Source organism: Lagopus muta, chromosome 10 (assembly GCF_023343835.1).
Source record: "Lagopus muta isolate bLagMut1 chromosome 10, bLagMut1 primary, whole genome shotgun sequence".
Lineage (NCBI taxonomy): Eukaryota > Metazoa > Chordata > Aves > Galliformes > Phasianidae > Lagopus > Lagopus muta.
Window position 1 is genome coordinate 1,800,524 of NC_064442.1, and position 16,394 is coordinate 1,816,917.

The 16,394-nt window shown below is 45.0% G+C and overlaps 1 long non-coding RNA gene across 1 annotated transcript in view; it reads right to left on the reverse strand.

Moving 5' to 3' along the window:
- Positions 1–16,394, reverse strand: part of LOC125698361 (uncharacterized) — a 99,899-nt gene that overhangs the window by 43,369 nt on the left and 40,136 nt on the right. Inside the window, exons 3-4 of the long non-coding RNA XR_007379164.1 lie at positions 13,704–13,852; positions 12,467–12,596 (exon numbers count right to left, since the gene is read on the reverse strand). This is a non-coding gene — a long non-coding RNA (uncharacterized LOC125698361). The remainder of the gene's footprint in view (positions 1–12,466; positions 12,597–13,703; positions 13,853–16,394) is intronic.

Below are 16,394 nucleotides of genomic sequence, written 5' to 3' on the forward strand. Positions count from 1 at the left end.
CCTTCACTATCCTGGGTGGTTCTCAGAAAACAATGGCACAGTCTCTGCCTTGAAATGGTAATGTTCCACAGAGACATGATACAACAGGAGTGAAATGGAAGAGGTGGGTGGGGAGGGAGCAGGAGGACAACGGTGGCAGCAATGGGATCACTCGTTCCATCCCGTGACTATCTTGATGCTCCCACTGAGGGATTTAATTAATGACCTAAACGAGGGCACAGAGCAGGAGGGCGCGGCAGTGCTTCGGAGCAATAACCAGGAAGGCAGACAGACGGGTGAAAGGAAAGCCAGCAGTTCCCAAAGGCTGGAACTGAGGAAACACGGATGGATTTTGCTTTATGACACAGCCTGTGGTTGAGACACTGCAGTGCCTCACTTGCACACAGGTTCTGGGTGTCTGGCAAAGTGAGAGCACGCAGGCATCATTGGTGCCTCTCTCGTTGGTGTGGCTCCTTTACATTGTGAAACCTGCAGTCAAAGACAGCAAGCTTTGGGCCTCACCTACCTGCCTGCTGTCTCCAGCATCACTTAGCTCAAAACATCACGTAAGAATGGAGCGCACACAAATGAAAACACAGTGCTCCTTATTATAGATCATCTTTCTGTTCCACATACTGTGTGGTAACTTCTATCTACAAGCTCATGTGACAGCTGAGGAAGACAGCAAACTTTATGCAGAGGAAGGTAAATGAAGTCTTGCTTTTCTTGAAACAATAATTGGATTTCAAAAGGAAAATCTGTCAAGTTTTCATGGGCAAACACAAATTCTAAAACAAAAACTGTCTACGAAACCTCTTATTTCATAGCGCTGAAGTGAAGAAGAAAAGGCACTTCTTTATATGAGGAGTTTTTCCTGCCTTGTCATTGTTCATGACCATCACCTGCTGCCCTCCAGTGAAGAAAAGCTCACGTCTCACCCTCCAGAGCAGCATTCCCCATGTGGGCAAGGAACAGCTTGTGCTCCTCCAGAGTGACACTGCCCTCACTGCCCTCCTGCAACCACAGCTCACCTGGCAGAGCCCACCAGGGCCGGGTTGAGCCCAACAAACAAGCACTGTGCCCAGCAGCCCCGCGTGCCCCCACCCCGACCTCACACACCACGTTTCACTGAATAAGCAAAGTGATGTCAGGAACCAGGAAGCTTTTTTTCTGGCTCGGCTTGTTTGTTGGCCTTGTGTACTCCCCAGGTGCAGAGGTGAGCATGAGGTAATCATACCTAGTGAATCTGAGGCTTAGGCTATAGGAAACCAACAGAATTTATGTAATTTTGGCATGCAGCAGCTTTCTTCTCTTTAGATTCAGCAGCGAGCAGCAGGCTAGGCTGCAGAACAGAGCGTGCTCTATGCTACACCCAGATCTTCCTCACTGCACCGGAGCCTCAATCAGGGGAAGGGGCTCTGAGCCCCCACATTGCTCAGGTACTCCCATCTCCCTGGAGATTCCTGGAAAAAGGGATGGAACTGGAACTTGGTTTATCTGCTGCCAGATTCTCTGCTCTGACTTAGGGGTACATTTCCCAAAGGATGCTTTGAAGAGAATCAAAAAAGGATGGTTAGAGATAAGAATTATGATGTAAGTGATTAGCACAGGCTCAAGGGAGAAGAGGAGAGAGGGAATGACCGATCTCTTCTTTATTACATGGCTTCTAATTTGCCTGAGTGATTGAAGGCTTCTGAGGCAGGAGCTGAATTAACAGATCCCCAAGCTAGGCACAGCTCATCTGCAAGTGACAACGTTCCTGAGACAGAGGACTCCCAAAGCTGGTAATGCTACCATGCACGGCTCCCACCTAGCTAGGAAGTTAGCTCTGAGCAGATGGTTCAGCTGGATGCTTGCAGAACTTTCCAAACCCATTTTTTTCTATGAGTCTGCAAGCACTGAGCCTTTCAGAGGTGCTGCTAAGGCCACGGCTGCTCCTTGAAGCTGCTTTAATTTACGCTTTAATTTACTGCAGTGGAAGTGCTCTTGACTCCTGCTGAACTGCTTCCCCGTTTGACTTATGCTCACGTGCAGAGGACAGAATTTCTTCAAGGCTGGCCCCAAATCACAGACCTGCCAGAGAAGAAGACGACCTTGGACCTGAGTTCTGTGTGAAATTCATCACCCAGAAACATTTCTCCATGATCATTTCTTCACAGAGTCATGCAGACAGAAGCAGAAGAGCCCAGTCTTTCTGAGGCTTAAAAAATAAGGGAGAAAAGCAGCATTATTTATGCTGGCACTTTACACACTGACAATGGAGGTGCACTGGCATAGATTTTTTGTCCTGAATTTTATATTTTTCCTACAGAACTTATCCATACTATTGCTTCCTAACCAATAGTAACAGGAGTCTGCAGTCCCATCTGGAATGAAAATGCCATAATAACAACCACAGCAAAAGCTGGCATCTTCTCTGTGCACAGGGTTGCAGAACTGGAGGAGGGGCTTTGTGGGATTGCTTGGGGTTTTGATTGCAACAAGTTTTTGTAGATACAAGTCCTCTACCAAGGTCAAAGCTTTAATCCCAGCCTGACTCCTGTCTCCCCTCCTTAGCACTCAGCAGAGCCCTTTCAATGAATCAAAGGCCTCAACTTAAAGGAATAGAACACATTGTTCTCAAGGAAATACATTTCAAAGCTTATTACAGTTATTCATCCTTGTACTCCCAGACAATGAGTCTTAGAAGTCTTTCTAAGTCATCGAGCCACCAGTCCTGTGACTGGATTTCAGAAATGGATTAGGCTCCTCATTCTGTGGCTGCTGTCCCCCGTTCTATGGCACACGTGCCATGTAAGAAACTGTGAACTTCTGTATGTATGTATTTGTTTGCAGGTATTGTATTGCCAAGGATTTGAAAGAGAAAAAAAAAGACAACAAAACAACAGCAAATCCAAACATGAAACACCAAAAGAAACCTGCTTCCTGTAGAAAACCATAGCCATTTAGGAAACATTTGGCTACTTCCAGGGGACTATTAACATCTACCCCAGATGAGATAGGTTTTTACGCAGTCATTTTGTACCTACTCATGTGGCCTATCAAAAGTGTGAAGGCTTAATGATTATGCATGAGAATATTTAACATTAATTTAGCTTTTGCCTCTCTTAGCACCTTCTAAACTTCTCCCTAGCCCGTTCAGCCATGGTCAACATCTCTGGAATTCACTGTGGCAGTCCTCAGTACAGCTCACAAAGAATGACCAGCGCTGTGTCGCACCCCTAGTCTCTCCCTAGCTGTATGTAGAACATCTGCCTTGTGGAGGAATGGTCTTGTGCGAAATGAACCTTCTCAAGAATCACTGGAAAGCTTGGGGAAATGTGTATACAGACTTTAAAACAAGGTACTGATTTGTATATCCACAATTTGCTGAATGTTCGGAATATTTGCCATAGATCTAGAAACCTCTGAAAACCAAGAATGTAAGTACAATGCAAAAGCAAGAAGTCTGCAGGTGCCTTTAGTTCTTCTTGGACACAGTCTGCAGGGCTGGGCAGACCTCGGCCTGCTCAGACCCAGGACAGCCATTTGCATTTGTTCTGCTCACTTGATCACGAATCATAGAATACCCAGAGTTGGAAGGGACCCATAAGCATCATCCAATAAAACTGTTCAAATACCATGGCATTAAGATTTCCCTGCAGCAGCCTTCATTAGGTCACTGACGAGACAGTCATTTTGCCACGCTCCTGTTCAAAGCACGAGAAGAGCTGTAACAGCTATCCTGGTGTAGAGGCCAGCCAACAGCTCCACAGTACTGAAGGACACAGTGCAGTCTGGAAGGCAAAGCTCCACATGCAAGGACCTCATGCAAGGTGCTGCAGGCAGGCTGACGTTCCTCTGCAGGAAAGCAAGTTGCAGGCAGCCCAGGCATGGCGGGCCCCCTTACCAGAAGGGAAACCATTCTAGTGAGCATCCCCAGCCTGGGGAGCAGGTCTGGATCTGCTGCTGCTGAAGCCTGAGCTTCAGGCTGCTGTGGTACCAGAATCTGCAAAGCAGTTGAAGAGGTCTAAGTGCATAAGTCCCACTAACTTCAATGGAGAGAAAGGGTTAAACTCCCCCAAGAGTTTAAAAATCTCAGCATAGACGTAGGACTGGCTTCACCACCACTGCGTGGAACTTGGCAACCGCACGAGAGGACACATCAACACTAAACAACGGTTTGGAACAGGAAGAGAAGATGAATATCTAATCCGACTGAAGCTCCAGAGGAAATATCACGCAGGCTGGCTGGACCTGGCCCAGCAGCCTCACACTGACGGCCGCAGCCTGACGGAAATTCTCCTCGCAGGTCTCTCCCTGCCGCCCGTCGGTGCTGTGCATCAGTCGCTGGAAGCATCGCTGCACTTTGGGGAGCCAAGGCCTCGATCTTGCAACTAAAAAGATAGGTTGTATATCCTTTAAAAGCAAAAATCATCCATTAATAGGCCTGGTCGGGGTGCCTGGGAGGAGGCGGCAGCTCAGGCTAATTCTTTTGTTTCTCTTGTTTGGTTTGTCAGAGATAAAGGTCTTCATAACATAAACACTTCCTACTTTGAATACGAGGAGTGGGAGCACTGTGTTGCTTCTTCTAAAGAAAATAAAAGCTAAAGCCTTTCTACCCCAAAGTCCCAAAAGACTCCAGATTTCCCACTTATCTAAGAAAAATGATTTGCACGGACGCTGTTTCCCAACACACGAGCTATAAATCGCCTCCAACTCCTGTGCAAGGACATCCCGAGAACTTCAACACCCGCGAGCTGGGAAGGCAGCCAAAGCCTTACGGAGCGGTGATCGCAGTTCCCACACCAAAGCTGTTACATGTGAAGTCTGTGGTGTCTCAGCGTTCCTCCTGAAGGCTGTTCTCATGCAGATAGAGCAGAAAGTGAGGAAACCTGTCTCTCCCAGCCTATGCCCGTGGAAAATAATGCTAATGCACTGAAGCAGGGAAGCTCCCACAAAGTCACTGGTGCAGGGAGTTGATTCCTTTGCAGAGAGAAGTTAGCTTTTGAAGTTCCCAAGATCCATTTGTTCACCTGATTCCCTCCTAGGTCTTCATGGGCAAATTGTGACTGTCCTATGCTGCCTTTTACTCCTATAAGCCTTGAGCTGCAGAACACCTTCAGCCTGGCCTTGCTCCAAGTTTGTGATTTTTCTCTCTTTTTTTTTTCTTTCATTTTAGCCTGGCTAGTTCTTAGCTGAATGTGTTTTCTGATCCAGGTCATTGCCATGAAGAAGAATAACACTGGAGCAAGAAGCATGCAGGACTGGATTTTCTCCTTGCTGAGGGCAGACACTAACTCCAGGATGAAGAGACTGTATCACAACTTCGTCACGTGCTTTTGCAAATTCCTTGCCAACACACCACCACAATCTTCATCTACTCCACTACTAGTGAAGCTCTCCTAATGGCACCGCACCTGAGAAACATATCCTGGAATTGCAGGAGGAAATTCTTCACTCAGAGATGAAGTTGCTGGCATTGCTGCCCAGAGCTGTGGGTGCCCCTTCCTGGTGGTGCCCAAGGCCATGCATGGGCCCTGGGCAGCCTGCGCTGGGGGGGCAGCTGCCTCTGTCAGGGGTAGGGCTGGATGAAGTGGCCTGTTTCAAACCAGGGTCCTGTACAGCGTTCCAAACAGAGTAAGTTGGCTCACATCATGTTTGATTTAGTCCCAAAATGACCTATCCCAGCAGGGCTTCATAAAGCTTAGGGGGGCACATCCTGTTCTGATCCTGCTGTCAAGGTCCATAAAAAGATCTGCACTTAATAAACCTTTCTTTCACCAAGGACTCAAACCCTGGGACTTCCCTTAGCTTCTCTAAGTGCATATATCATTTTGACCCAAAGGACATTTGTTACACAGCTTGAATGTCTTCAGCTGCAACGGAGCACAGGCTTTTCACTACCCTGACAAAGCCAAAGCCATTTTTTGCATAACCCACTTTCTTTTCAAGTCACAAATCCCACTTGGAAGCACTGTGAGTTGCACACTAATTAACAGCCAGACAAGGATTTCAATAAAAAACACACCTGAAGTTCTGCAAATCTGACGCATCTAAGATGAAATGCATGAAGTCCAGTTTTGGAAGGACCCTTAATCCTCAGATCCAGTTTTATTTCCAAGATCTGCCACAGGCTTTGGAAATCATTTGTCACAACTGAAGAATTGAGGATATTGCAGTCTAATTCACTTTTAAAGCATTTTCATTGCTATTATTTCATGAAGTTATGCGTAGGATTTACCTTCTTCCCAGGACTTTATCAGCAGTTATTCAAGTAATGACAAATCTGATTTGTTACAGGAAAACACTGTGTGTATCTTAACCTCAAAAGTATGCCTTAGGATTGAAGAACACCCACTACCAAGCTTCCAGATCCCTCTATAAAAATGGAGTACATTGCACATGACATATTCAGATACAGCTTATCCAGCCTGAAACGGGCTCAGCAGGATTTGCAATGAAGTCCTGACTGCTCTGAAATGAGAGAGACTTCTGTCAGGGACTTCAGGGGAGATGGATTTCATGTCTGGAATTCGCCTTCTCTTTAATACACATGCACAGCACCTACAACATGCTCACACACATACTACCAACCAAGCTGGCAACAGCAATGTTTGTAAAGGTTTTGTTGTCTTTAATAGGTATTTGATTATACATTTTCCACCACTTACCCAGTGGTTTCTATGTTTTTCCCTCAACTCTAGTAGATTCAGCAGAATCAAATTAGTACAACTGGTTGGAATACACTGTTACTACTGCCCTTACTCTGAATGATCTGGAGTTCACTCATCACAGAGGACAAGCAGAGGCTCACCTGGGGACCCAGGGGATGGCACAGCCATCAGAAACGCTTCAGCACAAAATCTGAATCTCACCACATAGGGCAGCCCTGAACCTAAGCAGGGATTTCAGGCGTTAACCCAGTATAAGTGAAAACATGTGGCAATGTACAGCCCACAGTTCTTCTTCCTTGAACTAGAGGATGTTTGATGGACGTAACTTTCGCCATAGCTATTCAATGTTTCTTCACTCTCGGGCAGATGGTGGGAGAATTGTTTTGTTGGGTGCCCCTCGTGTCAGATTGCCAAGAATAACGGCGGCCTCTCCTCCAAAAATGGCAGCTGGAGCCCTGTGCAAACAGCACGGCGGGCTCCCCTTGAAGTGACAGCAGGTCCCACCGACATCAAAGGCGACGCGAGGTTTTTAGTGAGAGCTGTTTGTTGATTTTTTCTCCAGTGAAGTGATATTACATGGCATTTCCAACCCTCAATCCTATTAAGTGACAGAACTACCTAATAGCACTCATTAAATAACGTAACTTGGTGTCAGAAATTCACTGACAGGCTCATGCAGTTGAAGTGGTAGATTTATGCCCTAAAACAATGTGGGTTTGGTATTATTGTTTTTTGGTTTTTTTTAATAAATGTCATTTATTTTAACAGGTGAAAGCATAGGGCCCCAGACAGTTCACGGAAAGGTTATCACCAATGAGCAGAAAAGTAGGTGCCCAAATTTACGTTTAGAGAGCACTGAAAGCAAGTTCATCACCATGCTTCTGGCCCCTGCACTCAGAGGAGCTCAGCGCTTTGGTGACACCAGCCCACACTACAGCCTGTGTCAAATGTTTAAGTTACCCATTGCTTTGGGATACACAGTAGATAATAATAATGTTAAGGTCTCAAATACCACCATCTTCCACTGCTCTCAGTCAGCTATTAACTGCACATCTGAAACCTTTAACCCAGTGTATTTATCTTGTGAACTGAATGACAAAGTTTGTTAGTTCACAGAAATAAGTTTATTAATGATTTCTTGCTGGAATTACTGATAGTATTCCTGAGCAACTGCTCTACAAAAGGAAAAGTAATTCACAACATGGGCTAAAGGTCTATAGCCTGTATGCAGAAATCCTCCCAGGGTCTGCCACTGCACACCGAAAATCCACATTTCTCAATATTTCTCTGCTTGCTCTTTCTCATCACCTATGCATCTCGCCAGGTTAATGCCCCACCATCTCTGGAAAGACTGAAGGCCATGACCAACACCGACCAAATTCCCATCTTGCTGACGCCATGTGCGATTTTTCATTTTTACCCTCAGGAGGATGGCCAAGCAGGCAGACAATTCTTTAGAAAAGTCCTATCTTGTACTCTTGAAGTCTGAAAAGAAGCAGTACTGTCTCCAGCAAATGCAGAGGCAGCACAGCTCATGCAGTCCTAAACCACACTGCTTTCAGAACTTCCCAGCCCTCTGCTGGGAATTGCTGTGATTTATCATCCATACTGTAAGAACAAGATCCATGAAACAACCCCACTTTAAAACCCAAGGAGATGGGGTAACTTTCAACAGGGATAGCAGTGATGTACCCCACAGTCTCACAAGTGATGGCAGCAGAACACCTGAACTGCAGCCGGGTGTGCCCCAGCCCTGGTCCCATCCTTCACTCCAGCACTGAGGGCCCCAGCGCTTGTCTGACCCTGCAGTGAACTGATTCAGCTCACTAAATTGGTTGAACACTAACAAGGGAGAAGGAGCTAATCAGCTCCCAGGGTAATATGAGCACCAGCGGTGAAGAGAGGGAGGGGACAAGCTGCAGACTGAGGGAGCAGCAAATTGCAGCGTTCCTCTGGATGGAAATGAACGGTCACAGAACTCTTAATCCATCTTCACCTCTGAGATTGCAGAACTCACCCTGCACAGCTGCCTGCCTCCTTGTGCCAGGTGAAGCCCCACATTCTGTTGTTACGATAGCGAGATGGCATATGGGTACATTCACATCAGGTTAAAATCATAAATGAAATCAAGATGGAGAACACAACCTGCACAAAGACTGTCCACGTATATCCTTGCACTGGAACACCAGGAGATGTGAACTGTCCCAGCTATACCCATTTGGAGGTGTGGTGCTTAGCAGCCCAAAGCTCTGCCCCGCAGCCCTCTCCACCCCCACTTCCCATTGCACAGCCTGCCCCCTCTGTTCTGCTGGTGCCAGCACCCACCAGCCCGTTGCTCAGCACACTCCAGCTCCTCACTGCAAGAAAACCCACGCTCCATTTCCACCCCCCACCTTGGCTTTGTGCAGGTGCAGTGCCTTGGACCTGCTCACCAGAACAGCACAAGGGAAGTGGAGGGCTGTGCAACCAGACACAGGGAGGAAAGGGAACCCTCCAGTTTCATGGTGCCACAGAATAACTGAGGTGTAAAGGGACCTCTGGAGGTCACCCAGTCCAGTGAGAGTGAATCACTGCCTTGGCTCAGCCATAGCATTGAGGCAAGCAGGGAAAGCAGCCAGCAGCCTTCTGGCTCTGTCATCAGAAACTCAATTCTCACAGTTTTCCAATGACAGTTTTAATTTTTTTTAATGGAATACGAATGTTGTTGCAAAAATTATTCCTTTTTGTACCCTTAAGGAATAAAATGAAACGCTCTTCCTGGAAAACACAATTAGCAGCTAAATCCCTGACTATAACCCTCTAAGTAAAGGCAGAATACTCCAAGGAACAGCAAAACAATGCAGCGAATATTTTTGCAGCAGGAAGAGTTTGGAGATGTTTGTTTACCATACAGTTTGTTCCTACTTCACAGATCCTAAAGAACCCATATAAAGAACTCTGATTATTAATAGAGTCAGACAACTCAAAATGGTATTTCTAACCTGTTTATAAATGGTCGAAAGGAAATTGCAAATACATAAAAAACAAAACCAAGTTTACAGTAAAAGGGCAGGGAGCTAAATTTGTTCTTCCAGTAAGCAATATGTTATATGAAACTAAGCTGAGTACATCTGCCATCATTTTACCTGGAAAAAATCAAAGTGGGGAGAGGAGGAAAGATTTGTAGTTTGCCAGTGTTCTGGAAGAGCAAAACAAAAAGGAAAAGCTCCTATAGTGTACAAACCTACATATGGATAAGTAGTTTAAGCAACACATGCAATGATTTTCACAGCATGCCTTGAAAAGATTCGTTAATGTCTTTGGAAATGTGGGAAAGTAATTTATAACACCAAATAAAAAAGTAACAGAGGGCCCAATCCTGTCACCACTGACTCAATCTGGGCAGAGCTGTGCTTTCGGGACCTTCCGGCAGACTTAAAACATTTTTCAACAGCCCAGTTCAGATATTAGCAAGCCCCAGCCTGGCTGGCTCCCACCACATCCCTACTTGCTATTTTATTTCCCTTTCGTCTCCCTCCCTCTGCTTTATTAAAATTTAAAACAAAAATATTTTTTATGTTCTGAGCATTTGTATATTTGGAAACAGTGCCTGCCTTTTCTCCATCTGACAGCTCTGAGCACCGCTGGCCCTTAGCAGCCTGCAAATCAAGAGAGGCACAGCAGCCCACCTCGGCGGCATCGCCCACGCCACCACAGCCCTGGGAACTTCTGGTTCTCTGTATAACACTGCCATGAAATCCCCCATCTCCCACAGAATCAGGGGGGAATTCCCAGAGAGCAAAAGGAATTCATTTTTCAGAGCCCTTTGCGATCGGAAAGAAATATTTTCCCCTTGCCACAGTAAGAGAAATGACGAAGATGGGCCGTGGATGGAGAGGTTGTGGTAGGGGACCAACAGCATGCTCAGAACATGGCACATTTTACAATGTGATCCTGCACTAAGGAAAGCCACCTTCCTTCTCATTCCTACCAGCAGTGCGGGCCAGAGTGGCTGCTGGAAACACCAAGTCTCTGCATGTGGCACATAAGTTTCCATCATTACCCTGCAGAGCTGTTGCACTTTCAGAACACGCTGCTGATTGGACTGAAGTTCTAATGCATGTCATTTAAAAAGAAAGGAAAAAGAAAAACAAGCAAATGAAACAGTCATAAATGACTCTGTATCATGTGCTCTCCCACAGAGTCAGCGCTATGGGGCATGTCTGTTGATATCCTCTCTGGATTCCATGTGGAAGGACAGAGCCAGTGATCACAGTGTCTGCCCCAGCCCTGACTTCCATTCCTCTCTCCAGATACAGGAGATACACGACCTGAAGTCCTCAGTGAAGAAATCCTGAACCTCTCATGAAGCTTCCATTGAGACAACCAAGCAGTACACACCACCCAGCTGAAGAATATCAGTCAGAGCATCTCCCAGGCTTTGAAACTATCTGGCCAGCAAGCATGCAGCCTCCATAGCAGACCTACATGGGCAACAAGTTTCTAGCTATCATATGAGACCTCTAGCTTCAGAAGAGGTCCCCCTGCTTTTAACTTTCCTCCTCCACGGTGTGCTTTGGTTCTGATCTCAATGCAGTGTTGACTTCCAACTTCACCTCTATTGCAAGTGCTTCTATCAGAGCCTGGGAGTTCTTCTCCACATTTTTGGACAGTTCATCAAAGCAGCGCAGCCAGCTACATCTGCACATATTACCCACAAAGAGTAAAACTTTCTCTGTTCAGTTGCTGAAACAATATAGTACAAAAGCTCCACCAGGACTTCAGTAGGAAAGTTTATTTCTTGTGCTTTTTATTACCTTGCTGCTATTTCCTAGCCATAAGTTGGAAATGTTAAATTATAAAAAACCCAATATTAACCAACCAATTGAATTGCCAGTTCTAATTTCGGACAGAAATATAGACAAAGAAATAATCAAAGACTTACCAAAAAAGCAGATGGCTGCAGAGCACTTCTGGCAGTCATGCTACTCGCACATGGGACCACTTGAGTTTAACAAATCGGACAACAGAGAGAGTGCTGAAATGGAAACTGGGGCTCTACTCCATTCAAATTCTTCAAAATGTTTGTTTTGGATTTGTACCTCTACTGCAATTTACAACTCTAGATTAGATATAGCAAGAGTAATATTCTTGACTAGAAGAAAAACAGAGTGCTAAGCCATTTGCCAAATCACACAGATCGCCTCCCTGTATACAAGTAACACTGATGGATAAATGTTTTCCTAAATAAAACCAAGCGATGAAGGTGTTTTTACTAACACAGCAATACAGTCTACCAGCAGTTGGAGGACAAGACATTTTCCTGATTCAAACTGAAAGACATCTTCAAACAAGTCCCTTATCCGCTCACAAACATGTGCAAGTTCCATCAGCATGAAAAGGAAAACCACAGAAACTTGAGATTTCACGGGAATCTCCACACAGCACAGACAAGATACTGACACCTCCCACTGGAAGCAAGATTACATCCCAAATCTGCTTGCTCTAAAGGTATCCCCTTCAATGCTAACGAACGAAAGTCCTTTCTAACATTTGCCACTTTTGAGACTGTAAGGCATGGTCAATCAGGTAGGGCAAATTACTGAAACACTGTAATACTGATGCAAGGACACACGGGTAGCAGATGACGCATGAAAAAGGGGCAAAAAGACTAATTCCACCAGTCCTGCTGTAAGAAATCAGTTACCATAAGTGTTTAACAGAAAAACATGAAGGCTTGTGTCACAAAGATGCCAGTTGCAGCTTAATGTCAATGCACGTCCAACTATGACATCACCTACCACAACCAAAAATTAAGACGAAAGTTCTGCTGGTCTCAAGGACTCACTCACCAGGGAGCCGGTGGTTTTATATGCACGCCTTCCTGAAGAATCCAAAAATAACATTTTTCCATAGAGCAGAAATTCTTGTAGTGTTCACGCTTTTCGTTTCGGTCATGTTGCAATCCAAAGTGCCAGCCCTCTGTAATGAGGTAATCCAACAATGTAATTTGTAGTATTTTATCCTGTCAAAATTGATCTTAGTATTTCTATAGCAACTAGATCAAAACAAAAGATGAGGCAGACAGAAAAACTCTCCCCCTGCCACCACCCAGAATTTTATATAAATATGTGTGTATATATAGAAAGCATTACATACATATGAAGTTAACATTCATGATTCATCATTAAACAGCACTAGAAAAACAGCACTGGAGAAACAGCAGCACAGTAGGATGACATTTGCTAGCATTTTTTTTTCAAATGTGCAAACTGGCATGAATATAAAATGAAGAAGTAATTGTTAACTACCAAACACCCATCAACAGAGCATGTCTTTCCTGCTAGACCCAGTTAGGGAAAGGTATTATCCATTCCCAGGTGGGATGGATGGAAAGGAGTACTGGTTTTTACTGCTGCCATGAGGTAAAAAACATAACATCTTTTCCTCAGAGAAAATGACGTTTTAACAATTACCATCACAAATTGATGTTTAAGAACATTTGATTGCCATTTAACGATCTGAGCTTAGTTTTGGAATATTCTTGCAGGTGTCTGCCAGCTTATTTTGATGCCTTCGTAGGAGCTGAGCTGAGTCCAGACTGTGTCATTTCAAAACACCTCAAAAAACCTTGCATTTGGAGCTCAATCCTGTTCCCAATCGACTAACATGATTAATAGCCCCTTCCTTTTGAAACAAAGATTGGCCTTTTACAATGGTGAGCTAAAAAGTTTGGTCCTCCTACAGAGCAACTTCTCCTTACCATCTGAGTAGCTTCTGAACACTGGTTAGGAGATTCTGTTGCATGCTGAGCACAGATTGCCAAACACACACAAACTCCACATGTAGGCATGCAAATCCCATATAGTTCCTGACTTTGGCTCTAAAGTGAGGCTGAACTTCTCCTAGCACGTGAGAGATACCTGCCTATAGAGACCTGCCCAGTGTCCAAGAACAATTTTCTGTATCCTGCATAGTGTCACTTACAGCTCTGGTATAAGAACACACAACAGTTTCAGACAGATTCCTAAAATGGCTGGGAGGGAAATTCTGAGAAATTGTCAGCTGGAAAGAGGGTGATAAACTCACTGTCACTGGGCTGTATCTCTGCAGGTCCAACCGATTTTTTGCTGCAGGCTGCCACCTGTGGAGGGCATCACGTTCCAAGGCACACCACAACAACTATGGCAAGTGCCTGCAGCCGGAAGGCAATTTGTCTTCTTGGCCAACTGCCACTCCTTAAGAAAAAGTGAGAAGGTTAAGTCAGACAAATACTGGCCATAAAATACATAAATAAATAAAATAAAAACCTGCTGGTAAAAGCAAGACACCTCTTCGATCCGAAGCTCTCTTTCTAGAAAACAGAATTTTGCCAGAATTTAGAGAAGGGGATATGATAGACAAAAAATTGTCCATGAATATACGAAAAAAACCACGTGTGTGCATAATTTGAAGGAGAGGAATGTTTCCACAGATTATTCTCACTCCTCAAATTAAACACACTCAAGCTTTTCACCTCCTAAAGCCCTGACCTTGTGAAGCGCTCTTCCACTTGATGGCAATTCTCTTGAGTAATGACAGAAAAGAATTCAATTGTGGCAGAAGCTGTGCTATGTATTCCTGTTTCATTCACAGAGGCTTCTGTAGTAGTGTCTGTCCATACATGGCCTTGTAGTAGCGGCATTTCAAAGCTTATCTTACAGCTGACAGAGACCCTGGCGTGCCTTCAGATGAACATACTTATAGAAATGTATTCAGCAAACTGTTCTTTTTTTAACCTCAGAAATAACTGCCATGCTGGTACAGCAGGAGTTGCAAAATGCTCATTTAAGTAGTAGCGTTTAAGAAGCACAAAAATAAATGAAACTGTGGATTTCTTCCTAATTATCACCAGCTCCTGCCTGCCAGAGATGTACCTTTTCCACACCAAACCCCTCATTATCCCTTCCTCCAATAAATGCAATCAACATTGAACCAAAAAGTTCCCGTCTGCATCCAGTTTACAGGCTCCACCATCCTGCCCTTTGAAATGGAATCTTGTATGAGGCGCGTTAGGAAAACTGAAGGAAATTGGAGAAAAAGAAAAAGAGATTTAAAAATAAAAGCAGTATTTATGTCTCCCAAATGGGAAGTTCGGAGCAGCGAGGGCAGGAAGCGGACGGGTATTTAAGCTGATTACCCAAGCAAAGCCCTCTGCCTTTTCAGCAGTGCCACGGTCCCTCGGTAAAACCATTTAAATTAATTAGAGTTCCACGGAGGGGACGAGGGGATGGAAAAGATGTCAGGTTTTATCGGGAGTGTTAGTGATGGCTGGCTGCAGAGAGGCTCCCGTGCTGCTCATTGGGCCTGTGTGCTCCAACACAGAGTGCTCTCACTGCCCCGTGGCTCCGTGCCTCCCCAGGGGAACGGCTCAGACCCGCGGCCATTCACCCCAGCATACACAGTGTGCGGGCATTGACCAATGAAGTACCAGGGTATTTCACGTTTGTACAGAAATTCACACAAACAAAAGCCTTCTGAGCCACGCTGGCCTTGTAGACATGGATCTTATTATGCTCTTTGCCTAATTACCAACTCAGTTTTTTTTTAAAACACGAGCACTGCTGCACACAAGCCCAGCGCAATGGCCTCAGGCAATGCTCCCACGTGCATCTGCACACATGGAGGAATCACATCTCCTCCTTCACACTTGCACATAACTGACTAGACAAATAATATTATCATAGGAGGAAGAGCCAGAATTAGAAGGGAAATACTGCAGCATTTAGATGTAATCTGGTGAGCATTAGATCATGATTCACTTTGACACAAAAGCTCAAGAGCACATTCAGCCGGGGAGAAACGCGTTGCAGCATTTTAAACAAGAAGGAAATCATTCTAATGTTTCATGGGCTGCAATATTTGCTGTTGAAATCCTCATAATTGCCTGTGCTCCACACTTGCATTGTACCTAATGAATTGGTTTTAGATTTCAAAAAGCTTCAGCAAGATCTTATTTGCTTCTGACTCCCAACAAAGAGGAATGTTTTAGTAAGATGGAACAGAAAGCTGACAACAGCAACAACAAAAAGCCTTCAAACACCACACTATATTTATCCTCACTGCATTGCACAACAGGATTTCTAAATTGAGGATCTTTGGGTTTTAATGAATAATTTGTTGAACAGTAGAATACTCCAATACCCATTGCTTTTCATCACAGACAGCTATGAAAGTTGTTTTCCACCTCTGGTATCGCAGGGCACCTGGCTAGAAGGGGACAGGGGCATCTTCTGGAGGTGAAGGAAACACTTTGCAGGTTTTGTGGCTGTGTGTTATCTCAGGAGGGAGAAATGAAGGAACACACTCAGTCCAGGTTTCAGGAGCAGATACGGAGCAGTGCTTAAAGGCTTGCATCTGCTCCACTCTCGGGAAGTTTTGCTTTATCAAACAAAACCTGAATCAACGCGACGTTAATCAGAGGCTGGCTCAATGCAGTTTTACTGGCTGAGCCCAATCTTCTGCTTTCTTCTCACCCACACCCACAAGACCCATTGCTTCCCTCCTATCACCTCCTGCTTTTTGCTGGCCACAAGAAAGAATAAATCCTCGCCTCCTCCCCATCCATTCTCCATCACATCATCTGAAAAAGCACTGGATCTTTTCTGATGGTACCGCAGTGCTGCACTGCTTCAACACAATCCCAAAACTCCTGGCTCCAGACACACATTTTCATGGTACAAAACCACACTCAGCTGTACTTTCCAGCCAACCCTCTCCATCAGCAGTACCCAGTGGTCT